Here is a 16,934-nt window from a genome sequence, read left to right on the forward strand (position 1 = left end):
AAGCTTTCATAGGACTATTAAAAGATAAAATACGACAAACAGGCGCTATCCACATTTTTATGAGGGCAGCATAAAAAGGGCAACAGAATAGAAAGTGCTCAATAGTCTCAGGATAAATATGACAAAAAGGACACAATGGATTGACTAGCACATTCCCCCAAGAACTTCTTTTGGCATTCAAAGGGAGTGTTCCATATATAAATTGGATATACAACGCTCGAGCCTGGGGTGGTTCAATATCATCTAAAAACATCTCAAAGCCAAAACCTCCTTTAAAGTGCAAAAACCTTTCAGTTAAAGTGCCATGTGGAATACAGTTTACACTCTCTTCATCCATTAAGTCCCAAAACATCTTTTAAACAAGGGGGATCATACATTTAGTAATCGACTCTGGTTCCTCCCATAGCTGCCCCACCCCTATTTTTAAGAACCAGGCCATCGATCTTGCTGAACCACTGGATGCGGCCTGTTTGCTTATGCAGTGCAATCAGCTCGCCGAGGCCCTTCTTTAATAGGACATGTGTGTTGCTTGGTCATACCCTTACCCAGAACAAAAGTGCCCTGAGGATGGCAAAATGATGTATGGATTTTAAGCCTAGGTCAAGTCTTAGCGGAAGGAGGGGAGTATTCACTGGCAAAGTCATGATAGCTCTAAGGAATTTGTTTTAGGCGAGGGTGAGATCCATCAAATTTTCCAACCCCCAGAGCTCTGCCCCATACAGGGCTGCTCCACAGCATTTCGCTTTGTGGAGTTCTAAGATAGGCGATATTGGCCGGTAAGGGGATGCCCTGGCCCTACGTACTATGGCACAATCAACATGTTGGAGGGTCTGTATACTCTTCTCCAACTGTGGAGTCCAGACCAGCCCGTCGCTAATGCGGACACCCAAATAATCGAAAGACTTAACTTGCTCCAGAACTTGCGAACCCAACACAAGTTTACCTCTATTCGATTTATATGGATTAAAAATCATGTATTTGGTTTTGGAGCAATTTATTTCTAAGACCTTGTCTTTGCAAACTTTAGAAAATGTATTCAAACGTTTCTGGATTCCACAAAGTGTTCTGGCTATAAGCAGTGTATCGTCTGCGAAAAGCAGACAGGGCACTACACTGCCTGCCAGTTTTGGGGGATCGCCACCACAGTTATAGAGTTCTCCTATACCATTAATATAAAGGGTAAATAATGTAGGGGCAAGAACGCAGCCTTGGCGAACACCTTTAAAAAACAATATATCCTGGGTCAGGCTACCATCAGGATTCCATCTAACCTTAGCATAGGTCTCATGATGTAACCGAATCAAAATCCTGAGTAGATAAGATGGTCATCCTAGTTCACTCAGTGTTAGCTAAAGTTGAGACCGATCAATAGAATCGAAGGCCATTTTTAAGTCCACGAATGCTACATACAAATGGCCTCCCCTGATGGTAACTTCTTTCCATATTAACATGAGGAATCTGAAGACCTGGTCGGTAGTACTCGCGAGGCCCTAAAACCTGCCTGCAAATTTGACAATACATTATTTGCCTCAATCCAATGTTGGATTCTGGCCAAGATGATTTTACAAAAGATTTTTGGGGAGACGTATATCAGGCTAATCGGCCTGTAGTTTCCAGGAGACCCTTTGTCACCCTTCTTGTGGATGGGGATAATTTCAGCACCTCGCCAATTATCCGGAATTACTCCCCCTGACAAAATCGTATTAAATATTCTTTGTAGCAATGGTCCCCATATACTGGGTTCAGCTTTGTACACATCTCCCGGGAGCTTGTCTAGTCCTGGGGCCTTCCGACTCTGCAGCAAATTTATGGCAAGAATAGTTTCATCTGTTGTGATGTTATCCTCATCAGAAACTACTAGATCAAAAGGATTAATATATGTGCCTGGGTCGAGGGGTAGAATAGGTAGAATATATAATGTTTGAACACAAACAATTACAACGCATACCTTTACAACGCAGTTTTTTGATCGCAGCATCCATTACAACGCATGATTTTATAATGCATGCCATCACAATACATTTTTAGAAACTACTTTTACAATGCATTCCATTACAACGCATACCATTACAACGCATAATACTTTTAGGGCAAGAGTAGGGTAAGTGTTGGTTAGTGTAGGGGTAAAAATTACTATTCCTACTCCAGTGAGTGCAACAGAAGGGTAAGTGTTGGATAGTGGAGGGGTAGAAATTACTATTCCCACTCCAGTGGGTGCAATAGTAGGGTAACTGTTGGATAGTGCAGGGGTAAAAATACTATCCCCATGTACCCCAAAACCCATACCCACCCTAAAACTAAAGAAATCCCCATTACTTACCTTACAATGCTTTGTAATGGCATGCGTTGTAATGGTATTCATTGTAATGGCATGAGTTGTAGTGACGTGCTGTAATGGCATGTGTTGTAATGGCTGTGATGTAAAAGCTCTGCGTTGTAATGACTGTGTTGTAAAGGTAGTGCATTGTAATGTCTGCGTTGTAATGGTTGTTTCCCGATTAGGTGACGTTAGGTTGCAGGGATAGCATTTTAAAGAGGGGGTTGTGATCTGTGAAGTGAGGGATCAGCCAATTACAGAAATACAATAAGAAGGATTAAGGCAGACAGGCATGAGAGGCTACACTCAGAAATAGAAGGCATACATTGGATGGACGGTAAGGATAGGGTCACCATGGAAAAAGAATGGAGGATTCAAGGAAAGAAGAGCAAGGTCAATTTTTCATATAGGGTTTAGGGGCATAGTGGGGCAATGCTTTCTGAGATAGCAAGCAATCGGAGCATGTTAGCTACAGAAAGAAAGAACATTACGCATAGTGCTCCATATCCTTGGGGTAGATCTCTTAACGTGCTTCTGAGTGTACACATCATTTAAGCATTGAGAGCCTGAGCCTGTTGTGTTCCAAGATTAGGACAGCCCTTTTAAACATAGTCAGGGGTATCTCAACTTTAGTGCAGAGTTTGTAGGATACACACGGGGAGTTGAAGATGAAATAAAATATCTAATTTCACTCACTCACAAAAAATATATAATTTGGCTTTGGCTGAGAGCGTCTCGCCAATGTTCAGTCAGATTTATACCCTGTTTTGTCATCTCATCCCATCCAAGTGCATGTTATGCGTGATTGTGCACGCGGCCATTGTACGTACAAACAAAGCAGAGTGATAGAGGACTGTGGGTTCCATTTTGAAAGCCCCTATCCTGTTCCAGCACACAAGATGTGGGTGATGCTGCTTTTGCAGACAGTGAATGTGTATCAGGGGCAATGCAGGTGGGAGGAGACCTAGACAGTGAAATGAGGACAAAGGAGACAAGGCTCCTATAGAAATTATATTCAGTCCTTTAGCGGTGGGGGGGGGGGGGGTGCTCCTGACTAGTCTTGCTGTAGCACTGCCTCTTGGTGGATGGTTGGGTTGCAGGGGGCTGCAACCTCTGTTGTTGAGAGTGAGAAGGGTATTGTAGGTAAAACCACCCTTTTATCTCCTTCCTGGTCGCTGTCTTTGTGGCTGTTCATAGCCAGGTGCAGATAGTTCACAACTCTTTGTGCCTCTGTTGCTGGTGCTCCAGGCTGGAGACTACCCTGCTGTCTTGAAACTGGCATTGAGGATTTTCTAAACAGGATAGTGCTTACTTCTGTTTCTTCTCAGTCTTCTGCAGAAGGTGTCTGCGCTTTTTCTTGTCTCTTCCCACCCCGTACCAATAATTACATCCCATTATGAAGCATCTTATTATTTTTATAAAAACACCACCACTTGTGACGTGATTTACTATCTACCCTCCTCGGCCACTGAATGGCCTTTTGCCATTCATACCCAGTATGTATTTACTGTTGTCACATGTTCCCTGCCACCATGGCACTTGGTCACTTCTGTCCTGGACTAACTTACCCTATTAATTCTCCCCTGACCTCCAAGGAAGATCCCCGACCTCCCTTTCAGTCTTGTGGTACAACATTTGTTAAATTGTAACTCCTCCTTCCATTCTGGTGTTTATGTTTTAGACAAGTCTAATGATCCTGCTGTATCTTAAATCCTCCTAAATAGCTCAGACATGGCACTGCGGACATATCACTTGGATGTCCTAGGCAGCTGTCCTCTAAAATGTCCTTTCACTGAATGCTCCATCACATTTTAGAGCAACTTCCGCACCTATCCCTGCCTCTATGTGTTGGCTGTCTAAGTGTGTGTAGAGCTTAATTTGAAGTAAAAAAAATACAACTGCATGGGCCCGCAACAGTGCTGCCAATGCTAGGTCAGTCGAATACCTAGGCTGTCTAGTCCTAATCCACTGCATGTCTCTTTCTTCCACCACCCTACACTTGAAGTCTCTTTATTCTCACACTTGTAGATTCTTTTTTTGTCTCACTTTTTGTCATTATTTTCATTTCTCAGTTCCTCCCATTTCTGCCAGTTCTATCGCTCACTCTTGATCGAATAAGTCTCAGTGCCCACCATCGGTAACCATTGGCACAAATTAAGGACTGACTTTGCGAGCCATGCACCTGGCACAAATTAAGCACTGACTGTGCTTGCCATGCACCTACCTTCTTTTCTTTAGTTCTTTACGCATTAAAGTTTGTTCCTCTACTGATAAATTTCCTAAAATGCTCCAAGTGGCAGCGCAGAGCCGGTGTCCTTGCACTTTCCGCCTGCTCGTCAATCACGAGCCGTTTGCCGCATGCAAATAATTACGTGGCATGCATCATAACCGAATCTAATTGTAATGATCGCTGCCTGATTAAGAGCTTCAGTTCCCTGCACACTGGCACCTTCCCTGTGCTTTTGGTCGCGAAGGGGTTACTACTCGGAGAGGTTTCGCTTTGGATAGCGCTTTAAAAATGAGTTGGAGACCCTCTTGCATGTAAATACAGTTTTTATGTTTGCTGCACATAAAGATAGCTCTGTCCTGCGATATGGATTTATTGGAGCCTGTGACATTTTAGTTGTGGTCGTTATGTTATATTTATGAGATGAATGTTGGCTCCTCTCATTATGGTGCTCTCATTTATTTTACATACTTTTATGGCCTCTGCTTTGGCGGAGGTTTACATTTAAGGCTTTAATGCAGCTGTTAGTATTGGGGGGTGATGTGTTGGCGGGAGGGAGGGCTGGCCGACTGTGGCAAGCACTTATTGATCGGATTTACATGTTTACAGTTTGAGCCGTGATTGATGTCGCCTGCTGCAATATATAAATGTAGGCGGCCTACTCCTGCAAGGGGCGGCGCGGAGCCGCTCTCACTGTGCTCTTTTGTTCGGCTAGTGGGAACCAGGTTTGACTCGGAGGATATGCATTAGGGGACATTGGGGGGTAGCCGCACCCGTGAGGTCTGTCCCCCGGGCAGATTGGGAGTGAGTGGGGCTGGCCGATTAGCGGCCATTTTGCGTATTTGGGCTTCATTTTTATAGCCCAATTAGAGCCCAAGAGGTATAAGGGCTGGCTCCCGGTGCTCCCAGCCACCATTTTAGGTTTGGTGACTCGCCGAGAAAGCGCTTTGTCGCCTCCTCAGGGGTAGTAAGCGCTATATAAATGCAATTACAATGCAATACAATTCTGCTGTTGTGTACACGCAAGAAGGTGCAATCAGGGTCTCTGGAACTATTCAGCAGGGAAGGTCCAAAATATGCAGGGCCGAATATATTATGCAGAAAGGAAAGGCAAATTAAGCACCGTAATGCCTGACATTGCATAATACTTCCCTATTTTGTCATTTTACATATGTAAACACCACATGGGCATAGGTATGACCTCAATTAATTAATCTATTGTTTTAGTTAATATTGGTTTAACACCCAAATACAGCAAACAGCAACTGAAAGGTGACCTGCCCCAGCACAACAAAACACCTGTATTTGTGCGGCAATAGGGTTGGGACTGTTTTAGTAATTTTTGATCCGATTGATCTATAATCTTTTTTTTGTTAAAATCTGTACATTTTGCCAAAGATGCTAAATTATGTGGCCCATTTAAGGAAGCCATAATTATTGAGGAAACGCTGTGGCAGCCGAATCACATAATTACAGCGGCCTTGCATATAAAATACACTAAACAAGACTTGCAGCTTATTTGTACATAAATGGAGAATATGGTAGGGTGGAATGGTGCATTTATTGTATGCATGATATTTGCTCTGTATTAAAAAAGATTTAGGGGCATTACAGCTAACTTTTGTGCTCTGGAGTTATATTTTATTGTATTTGAGATTTGTATAGAGGATTAGTGTGTCTAGTATTGTCCTGTTGTGTAAACGTTTTGATATACCTTGAGCAGAGCCACTGGAAATATGCGATAGTTCGGGTGCTGAAATTTTCCGCATAATTATAGATTTACTACATTTGCCACATTATCCACCATCTCCCGCATAATCTGCAGATTTTGACAAAAAAAATTGGTTTTAGCTCAAATGGTTCAAAAGTTACTAAAATTGCAGTGACATGTGTTGCCGCACAGTGGAAGGCCCTTTGCAAAGCTGTACTGGTCACCTTTCTGTTGTTCATTGCTATATTTGGGTATTAAACTGGTACTAATAAGGTGCAACCAATGCCCAGACAATGTTACCATATTTTAAAATGACGAATTTAGTGTCTGACTTGGACGTGGTGTACTCACCGCTCAGTATCATTAACATCTTTAACCTCAAGCTTTATGGCCTCCAAGTCCCGCCCACTTCTCACTTCCCCCACCTTCTTATTTTGTTGATAATTTTAGTGTAATTCATATATAGACTGTTAAACTATTTTTCATTATATTTTCATGTGAAATAGATTTTAGTTCTCGCCCTTAAAGTAGGTAGTGAGTGCCCTTAGCTCCATCTTAATTGTTCTGAAAGATGTACTAATAACACTTTGTTGATTCATAAAGAGCATGTAAAACCAACCACGCTTTTGCCAACCATCCATAAAGTCTCCTCCTACAGCTCCCATCACTCTGATTTGAAATTTTAATGAAACTTACTAGGTTTCAATAAAGTGCAGCCAGGAGATGTGAGGTATGGACATTTTCATGAGAAGTGCCTCTGTTCTACTACTCAATGCAATGCATGGGATTTCCCAATTATTTTTATGCACTCTCATTAAGGTTTTAAAACCTAAAACGAACAGTTTAATGCACTCTGTGGTGTGATCAAGGATTTTACTGCACTTTAAGTCTGTGCCATTATGCTTCACAGGCTTCTCCAGGTGCGCGGACCATCTTATAGCATTGTTTCTTTTTTCATTTCCTAAATACAATGCTTCCTCAGAAACACTTGAAGCTTAGTCGTTATTGCTATATAGCATTTGCCTGTTACATATAGGCACACTCCTTCTGTAATACAGCAGTAAAAGACTAAGGGCCTGATTCAGATTTTGGTGGACGGGTTACTCCATCACAATGGTGACGGCTATCGTGACCGCCAAATTATAAATCCCATAGGATAGTATGGGATTTATATTTCAGCAGACGGGATAACCATCACCGTTGTGACAGAGTATCCCATCCACTGAAATCTAAATCAGGCCCTAAGTCTAGAGTGAAAAATTTGAAATTATTTATGCAGAGCGTTATATCCTGCAAGACAGGGAATTTGTTGCATATACAGTTTATGATTGAGTACGAGTATGACAACTTGAGGGTCTCTTGGTGCAAAATTTTTGCTCTCCCATTGCAGTATTTTCTGCAAATCAGACGAAACAATCCATCCACCTCCGTGGTAATATACTCGCTATTGATTGGCGTGACATTAAATGAAGCAGTTCCAGTGTTTGCTAAGATTGAAATATTAGATCACATCTGAGGATAGGAATGGCCCTTACTCCAACCTTTACTTTCTTCCTGATTATTCATCTGCATCCTCCTGGCAAATGCTTGAATTTACCAACTATTTGACTTTCATATTCTTATCAAGATTTCACTACAGATCTTTGATAGGTTTGCAGAAGGATAATGGTAGACACATGGGAAGATATCTCAATGAAGGTAAAGAGACTTCACCACTGTAGCACAGCACCACTACCACAGGACATAGGCTCCTGGACCAGTAAATAGTAGGGTAATTGACTATCTGATCACCAATCTTGGAAACAGCACATTTTGCCCAAATGACACACACCTGTTTAGCATCAATGGGTATTTGTATTTAGTACAACCTAGTACGCCCTTCCAGTTACTGTTTTTGGAACGTGGACACAAGGTAGAGGACCAGCCGAGGTGCTCTGAAACAGCAAGTAGGTGACAACGAAGTGCCCTCACACCAGTAAGGATTTGATCATTCATATTCCCACTTAAAACTGGTCTATAATATAATGTGATGCCACAGTTTGGCTCTTCCTAAGAAAACTGCAAGTGGTGTCCTCTGTCCTCGTATCCTAAGAGGTCCTGACTAACTACATTCAGGGAACTCTGCGTGAAGACATAGGTGTGATTTGAACACATACAAAATAATGATGGGCTGAAATCAATGATAATGTTAGGTATACTGAGACTTTGCCACTCTGACTCACTGGATGCAGTGAGATATCAATAACTCTTTCCATCACTCTAACACTTCCACTTACCCTGACCATTACACTCCCCTCAAACATATCCTTTGTCGCTAACCCTAACCTTAACTAGAAGGCAGGCCCAAACTTAAACATAACCACAAACCCGACCCTAAATCTTAACGTTACCAGAGCCCTAAACCTCACTTTGCGCCTAGCCATAAACCTTAGCCTATTGACAGCTATATCCTTATGACCGAAGTCTCAGGTGGCGTCACCGAAAAATACATCCATTGGTACAGCAACAATTCCCAGGAAAACAACTGTAATCGGAAGAGGGATTCTCCGGCAAGCTCGTTGTCAATGGTGCTGCCATTATCTCTAGCAGGAGGGAAATCTGACTTCTTTGAGCTATATTCAAGAACGGATGTCCACCTTATTTTTCAAGAATTCAGCTCTGCTTAAGAAGGGTTGTGGCCCCTACCTCTGAGGCAGTGCTTTATTTCAGGGAGTGGGGGGCACTCCACCTCCCATTTCCGTAGGTTTTTATCCAGCTGCAAACCCACCCCCGAGAAGCTCTTTTCAGCCTAGCTCAGCATCTGCTTCCACGTCAGGAAGTAGTTTAAAATTAATTTGGTGTGCAGGCCCTGAGATAGGAAGCGGCCAACAAACGCCAATAAATCTTGCTCCGTCGGAGACTTTCTGTCACTAAATCTTAGTCCCGACTGCTCTCGGGTAGTGTCACCGAGGCGCTCCGGAGAAAGATAGATTCGAGGGGAGGATATAAAAAAGGTGCGGCATTAAGCCTCGGTGCTGATAAGTTTGCTTGAGAGGCAGGAGACGTGCCCTTGCTGTGACATTCGGCGGCTGGGATTGGCTCCCCTTTAAACACTCGGCTGTGCGTCTGGGAGAGTGATGGCCTGGCCGGGTGACATTGCTTCCCCGCCAAGGTTACTGGCTCCAGGACAGGCAGTCTCCGCTCTCCTCACCCTGTCAATAAATATCTGCGCGTGCGAGGAAGTGTGATACGGACTCTGCAGCTGACACCTGGGCGTCTTCATCTCCAGAAGCAATGAGTTGTAACACATGTGAACATGAAGGCAGAGGGGGAGTGAAAGGGATATATCCTCGTGAAACTTCTCTGGATGGGGAATCCTTCTCCCTTCCCTTTCCAGCAATGCTTAAAAAAAATAAAAAAATAAAAATTTCAAGCATTTAAAATCACAAAAGTGCCACTTTTAAACACCTACGCTTAAAGGCAGCATTTTAGTCAATATTTTCGAAGAGTTGGATGTGCTTAAAGCCCACTCCTTGATTGTGCTATTGGCCGCCCAAGCGGGAGGCCTGAGTTTAAGTGCGCTGGCCCACAGCCTCCAATTCACAAATGAGACAACAAGATTGAGTGAGCTTTGGAGAGCTGTGAGGAGGGGTCTGCATCTCCCGGCTGCATAAACTGAGTCCTATTCCGAAATCCTGGCTCTCTTCAACTTCCAACCTAAAGGTAGCCTGCCACACAGTAGATGCTGGATTACCGAGGCTTTTAACGTGCAGGTTTGTACATTAAGTACTGTGTGTGGGAACCAAAACCACACCTCAATATTTTAGGACACCCCAAAATTTAGAAGCCGTGAAATTTTACCTCATATGGTTGTCCTTCGTAAAATAATTACATAAAAAAGGCACCCTCCCCAACATCTGTTTAGTAGAGTATCAAAATAAGTAAGTGGGTCCACCCCATTAAATGAAAACTAGATCAGACGGAAAAGTTACAGTGTTTTATTACAAAAGTCTCATAATCAAGCTGCACAGAATAAATGCCATGAAGGCTCAAATGTGAAGTTCTTACAGAGTAGTCAAAATGTAGAAATCATTTTAAGTCGGAAATGAGCAGCAAAATCAGAAAGGGCCGAACATCATCCATATTAGAACAGGAAAATCTGGCAAAAAAAAATCTGGCTCACTCCCAGATCAAAGGGGTTCTTAAACACAATTTTTGCATAACAAATTAGCTAAAACTGCAGATTCATCGTAGCATGATTTCATGTATCAATTATTTAGCAAATCAGAAGTAATAACATCAATATCTTCATATGTTGGCACTATCTCAGTCTAACACAATAGCCACCAAATTCTTCAAACATACGTATATCACCACTAAGGTCTCATGACACCCATGCCGAAAGGGAATAACACAAGACAGATGAGCTCAGACATTTAAGAGGAAGGTTTTGAGTTTCTTTCTAAAATCCAGATAAGAAAAGATCATTTGTCGCAGGGGGTGTGGCTTCCATTTCATAGCGGGTTAGGTAGGAGCGTTCTTTCATCATGGCTCTGTAGATCTTTGGTAAACTTGCAATAAAGAAAGATTGGTGGAATGGAGGATTCTCCTGTAGAAATACTTCCAAATATGTAAAGAGAGGAAGAGTGAAGCATCAGCATGGAATCTAAAGTGAACCAGACAAAGGGGTTTGAACTGAATTTAGGCTTTCACAAGTATCTCGTGAAATTGGCACAGTCCAGGGGAGCCTTCAGAGAAATAATGAAGTGTGAGAACCAGTTTAACTACTTGCTTCTGAAGAAACACGAGGTGTACCGATGGAGGTAGATCAAAGTTTTAATACGCAAGCACAGAATTAGAGAGCAAGGTCCTTACTCCATGACATGCTGCGGGGGGACGATGGTCACAAGGTCTCACCACACAGACTGGCAGTAAAAATATTTTCCTGGGCTACAGAGGACTGACATTAAGTTCTTCCTGCACAGCTCTTCATCACCTCCTCTTCTAGGCAGCCTTTACGTTGCCCATGGATACCACCAGTGCCATTCCTCAGCAACTGGTGAGCAACCTTCTTCAAGGTGGTTCAAGATCGATCCTTCCAGCATTTAGCAAAACTTCCAAGTTCCGGCCCCCAAACCTGGGAGGAGGAGTTGGCCGTCAAATCCCTAACCATGGAGCTAAAACGTTTTTATCTATCTGCACTGGTATGCGATCCCTGACACTGATCAATGATAAATGATAGATCCTGACTTCGGATTTCTCCTCCGCATTTATCCCATTTTTTCATATGTATATTTCAGAGTTAATATCTGTTTCTAGTCAGGTCTGCTGTCAGGAGAGTGTACCATTGCCACACAGGCCATTCAGCCACTTGTTAAAAAATCTGCAGATTAGGTAGGAAAGGGTTGAGCTGGGTGTTCCTACCTGATATACTGGAATAACATTGCTCACAAATTGAGGAGTCCTCCCTGTGTGGACCCTACACAAATCTATCCACTCTCTACCTTTTATTCATATGACCCTGGTTCGCTTCCTAGGTGCGAGGAATTTTCCCAGTTTTTGTGTCAGGCTCATCCTCCATCTTGTTGGCTGTACACTTCAGGGAGTTTTCAAATGGATTACTACTTTCACGCAGGGAACGTCTCATACAGACTCATTGCTCAATCTGTCCAGCTCACATCGAGCAAATGTACCTGCAACTACCATATCCCATATGGATGCAGTGAAGGACCTGGTTGAAAGGAACTTGCAGAACATTTAAAATAGAAGAGACCAAGAAGCAGCTCTCCCCCAGGAAAGAACAGGATAAAAGGCCCTTCTTGTGCCAAAATCAGTTGTTGCCAGCACTGCCTGCTCATTCAACCTGATATAATGACAGTATGTCTGTGCAAAGTGAGAAAGGTCCATATAACCCGCTAGAGTTTGGGCAAACACAGTGAAACACAAAAGAAGGAACTTTAGCTGTAAAGATATAGCAGTGGTGCTTGGCCAATAATACATCATTAATTTGTATTGGACAAAACCCAGTATTTTTGTGTAAAGAGTGTTCTAAATTCTTCATCTGAGAGATACCAAAACCCCCCTCACAATTGAATGAATACAAAATACATCATCACAGAAGTTTGTTAATATCTTCTAATAAACATGTATTCTTTTCCCAATCATGATTATAAAATCATCAGTTGCAAGACACACTGTCTTTGTTAATAACAAAGTACATCATGCTGCCAATTCTACATTCTAGGGTGTGATCCGTCCCTAGGTAATCCGCCTACTTGAAAAGAAGCCACAATATATGCATGTAAGCTGTTATTCCAGATTCTTAGTGGCTGTATGAAATTTAATTCAAGATTTCCACATACCTGGTGGGCTCCTGCTTATGGAGGGTTGATGCGTTTTGGTCAGTGTGTTCCGGCCACATTAGTTCTTGCCACCTCAGGACACAACCAGAGTGTATATAAATTACTTCCAACAATTGATCTGGAGCTTTATCACTTGACAGAGTTGCACTGGCAAAATGAAAGTAGTCACTCTCAGAACAGAGTGGTACACTTGATGTGTTCCTCCAGACTCGAGAGTTCTACTCTTGGTCAAATATTGTTGGGTACTAGGTCCTGTTATGCTATGTTATGTTAGAGGGTATTTGTAGAGCACAACTATCACTCTGGGGAGTACCATGGCGCTATAGCAGACTGATTGGCGGGCAGGGTGATTGAAACTGGAAAGAAGGGTTTAGGTGAGTGCTCTACATAGTGCATCTGGGGCCTTGAAAATCCAGGTTTTCAGGGTCTTCCTAAAGAGGGTTTCTGATTGAATGAAACAGAGGTTACTAGGGAGTTGGTTTCAGGCTTTGGTGTCTAACACTGCAATAGATTTCCCCCCTTTTGAGATACCTCTGAGGGCTGGTGGTTTTAATAGATTTGCATTGGAGGATCTGACGGTGCAGCATGGAGAATAGGGAATGAACCCGGAGCGAAGATACTGGGGGCCTGAGGAGTTGAAGCTTATAAAGGTGATTATCAGGATTTTGAACAGGATTCTTTTATGGACAGGTAACCAGTGCAGTGCTTCCAGAACAGCTGATGCAGATGATTTTCTAGGCCATTTTAGTACTAGTCTTGCTGCAGCATATTGAACCATCTGAAGCTCTTGCATAGAGGCTGTTGCAGTGGTCAATTCTAGATGTGATTAAGGCCGTTGCAACTGTCTGCCTCGCAGAGATGGGGAGAAGATCGATAACTTTTTTAGTGATTTGATCAGATGGATGCAAGTACTTGCCACAGATAGCGATTACTGGTGGAAAGACAGGGCTGCGTCAAATCTAACCCCCAGGTTTCTGGCTGCTGTTACTGTGTTCGGAGGGAGGGGTGTCGGCCGGCCACCACAGACTGGGGCAAAAATCATTCCCTCTCCACAACGGTATGATTGGGTCCTGATGGAGGGATGCTCCTGGACTTAGCTTTGTCTATGGAGGTTCATATGGGGGCTTCATGGCAGGCAGCTAGGTCCTAAGTGTGTGTGTCTGGCTGTGTGGAGGACGGGTTACACAAGAGTGCGGCTGATGGGTTGGCATATAGGTGGGGTGGTACCAGTGTGAAGGGGCTCATTCTCAACAGAGTTTTGGTGGGCGTGCTGTCTGGTGAGGCACCCTTTTTGGATGAGGACTAGTCCCTTTGCTCATGTCTGTGTTTTTGTTTTTTGCATGATTGTTCTACTGCTTTTTCCGGCGATGGTATCTATGGTATTCGTTTTTACAAAATGTACCTGTCATGGGACGTTGGCAATTGATTTATGTAAACCTTTGAAAATCGAAATAAAGAATTGTAAAAAAAAAAAAAAAGTCACATGCACAAAGTGACTAAAATGTACCAATCTCGAACTTTCCTGCTCAGTGCCATTAGGGTAAGCTACAATTTAAGTCTTTGGAATTTATTTAACCACTATACTTCCAGGGTCCCAGATGTGCTCAGAAGTCTTGCACAGTCTCAAAACTAGCAAGGGTGACTCCTCCGCTAAGGCGGAGGAGCGCCGCCCCACTGAGCAGGTCAAAAAGGAAAAAAAATTAGGAATAATGATAATTAGTTTTCTGTTGCTCAGGTCTGTAGGGGGTGGGGCTGGGCTCTGACATAGGAGCTGGAAGAGGAGTGATTTGCACTCTCTTACGTGCACATGACGGTTTGGCCGGCCATCTCGGGCTGGCCAAACCGTCATGCGCACTTTGCCTTTTCTCCACCCAGGCTGCATTACAGCCTGGGTGGAGAACATGCCCAGGCTTCCACTGCCTGTTTGAGAGCCGAACCACAGCACTCAGACTAATCACAATGCCCTAAGGGGAGCCCCGGCTCCCTGTTAGCGGTCGAAGAGGACTGAGAGGCGGCGGCGATAGCACAGAAATAAGTGTTTCATTTTTTTTGTTCATGCCCTCCCCCTGTGACCGCCCCCCACCAGCATTAGATAGCTGCCGCCAGTGAACACTAAGTGGCTGAACAGAGGCTCTGGTGGCCAGGGACCCTATGTACACTGCAGTAGGGCCCCAAAACACCGGTCTCTCTATGCAATAACAAGTGTATGCAAATCCCTCAAATGTAAAAGGAAGCCCAGACAATGTAATGGATTTGATTTTTAACAATTTAATTTATTCTATCTCTAGCAAATATCAATACATATACACATGTACCATTTGATACTTCATAAAAATGACAGCCTTTGGGAGTAAAATTACAAAATCTGTTTTATAAGACAAGGTGTGATTAACTGATGTCATCTTCCACAACTTCTGCCATGCTGTGTTCTGATGTGCTGTCAACATTTCAGATCTGATTTAAAACAGAACACAAAAGAAACACACAAATATATACAATATTTAATATACAAAAATTGACAGTTTCGCCGCATTCAACAGTACACACAATAAGCTGAAACTATGCTACAAGCTTAAACCATTTGACTTATGTTTTCAACTCTGAAACGTCAATTAATTTTTAGACGGCTAATGAGTGGCAAAAGCTGAATATTGCCACCCTGTCCGCAATACCATGCAGTAGTTTGTAGAATTCAGATTATATGCCAATTCGGCTACTGCCTTGGTCGCCATTTGCTTTCCAGGGCCATTGGGTGTTTCCCTCTGTTAATCCTGTTTTGCCATTTACCTTAGAAGTATTAAAACGTCTGCAGCACTGCTTAACATAGTGATTTGTAGGTGAAATGCTACTAGTACAAATGTTCTTAAGCCTTACATTTTGTAATGGACTCTGTCCTGCAGTAGTAGTTCATTTTAGATGTAAACGCCCCCCAAAGAATGCCTTCGCTGGCTAAACTAAAAGCAAAAATGGCTACTTTGTCGCTCCCTAAAGATATCCAAAGCCGTACGAACCCTAGATAATGGTATCAAGGTTTTTTAAAAGTAAATCATACCACAGCTTTTGCCATATCTGAGTGCTCTAGAAAGACAGATGTTTCTATCACCTCCATAGTGGTACTAAATTTGACTTATTTTCTTAAATTGTTACTCTTGGAAGAATGAAACGCTGACTTTCCTTGCTGAGATTCCAACTTGCAATCGCATTAAATATCAGCAGCGAGCATTTAACTCGCTGAGTCTTCTTGCCAGCTCATCCACATGCCTGCTTCCCATTCCACAAGGATTCTCTGCACATCACTCGATGGTTGTTACTCTGAGAATAGATACTCGGTTTAGCTAGTCTCTGCCTTGTAACTCGGCTAGCTCCTGCCTGGACTGAACAAAGCCTTCCCTTCCCCTCAGAGTGTGCTGCTTGGTAACGATACTGTAACATGGAAATTGGGAGGGTGGGTCTAAGCATAAGGAAAATACAGCCCATGTAGTAAATGAGCTCCTCGAATCCACTTGCTATTCTCTTTTGCCAAAGTATAATCCTGACTCTGATGTAGCCTGTCAGGGCTCGAGTCGGGGGTACACACGGGTGGACGGCGTCCCCCCACTCTTTTCACAGGGTGGACGCCGTCCCCCCTGCCAAGAAGCTGGGCCCCACAGAAATAAGCTGAACGTGTCCCGGTGTAATTTTCACACACCGGAACACGTTGAGCGCGTGACGTCATGAGGTCATTTGCATATTGTCAGTCCCCCCACTTCTTTTTATAGGACTTGTCCCCTGTAGCCTGTAGTACCTCAAGCTGAATGACCATATTCTGCCCTTAGTCATGTTTTCTGGGGTTGCAAGGGGAAATTCCCTAAATACCTCTGGGGCCTTTAGGGAACGTTCTGTGTCGACCTGTTGTTCAACCTCTTGAGCTGAAGATTCCAGTACCCCACACAGTGTTGGCATGATACCATTAATGACCGGCTACTTACAGGTAATATTCATTACTCCGAGCCGTAGACCGCCACGTCACAGTACTGGTTCCCATTCCTCCCTCCCTCCCTGTTTCGGCTTCTTATGCTTGGTGGTACAGGATGGTCTTCGGTAGGTTAGGAGTTATGTGCCACAAGATGTGGGAGCGGCCTGGAATGTAGAGGTGGGACCAAGGGAACTTTTTCGCTTGGGATTTCTGTGGGGAGGAGCTATTGCTCATATGATTAGGACTGGACTGGGGAGGTTTGATGAGGAGGTAATGGGAAATGGTGAAAACATGTTGAGGGAAGTACTACTACCGCTAGGAGAAAAACATACTTTAGTGGATGCAAACAGTGCTTATAGAAAGCTGAATGCATCCGGCTGACA

The sequence above is a fragment of the Lissotriton helveticus genome, chromosome 5_1, assembly GCF_964261635.1.
Source record: "Lissotriton helveticus chromosome 5_1, aLisHel1.1, whole genome shotgun sequence".
Classification (NCBI taxonomy): domain Eukaryota; kingdom Metazoa; phylum Chordata; class Amphibia; order Caudata; family Salamandridae; genus Lissotriton; species Lissotriton helveticus.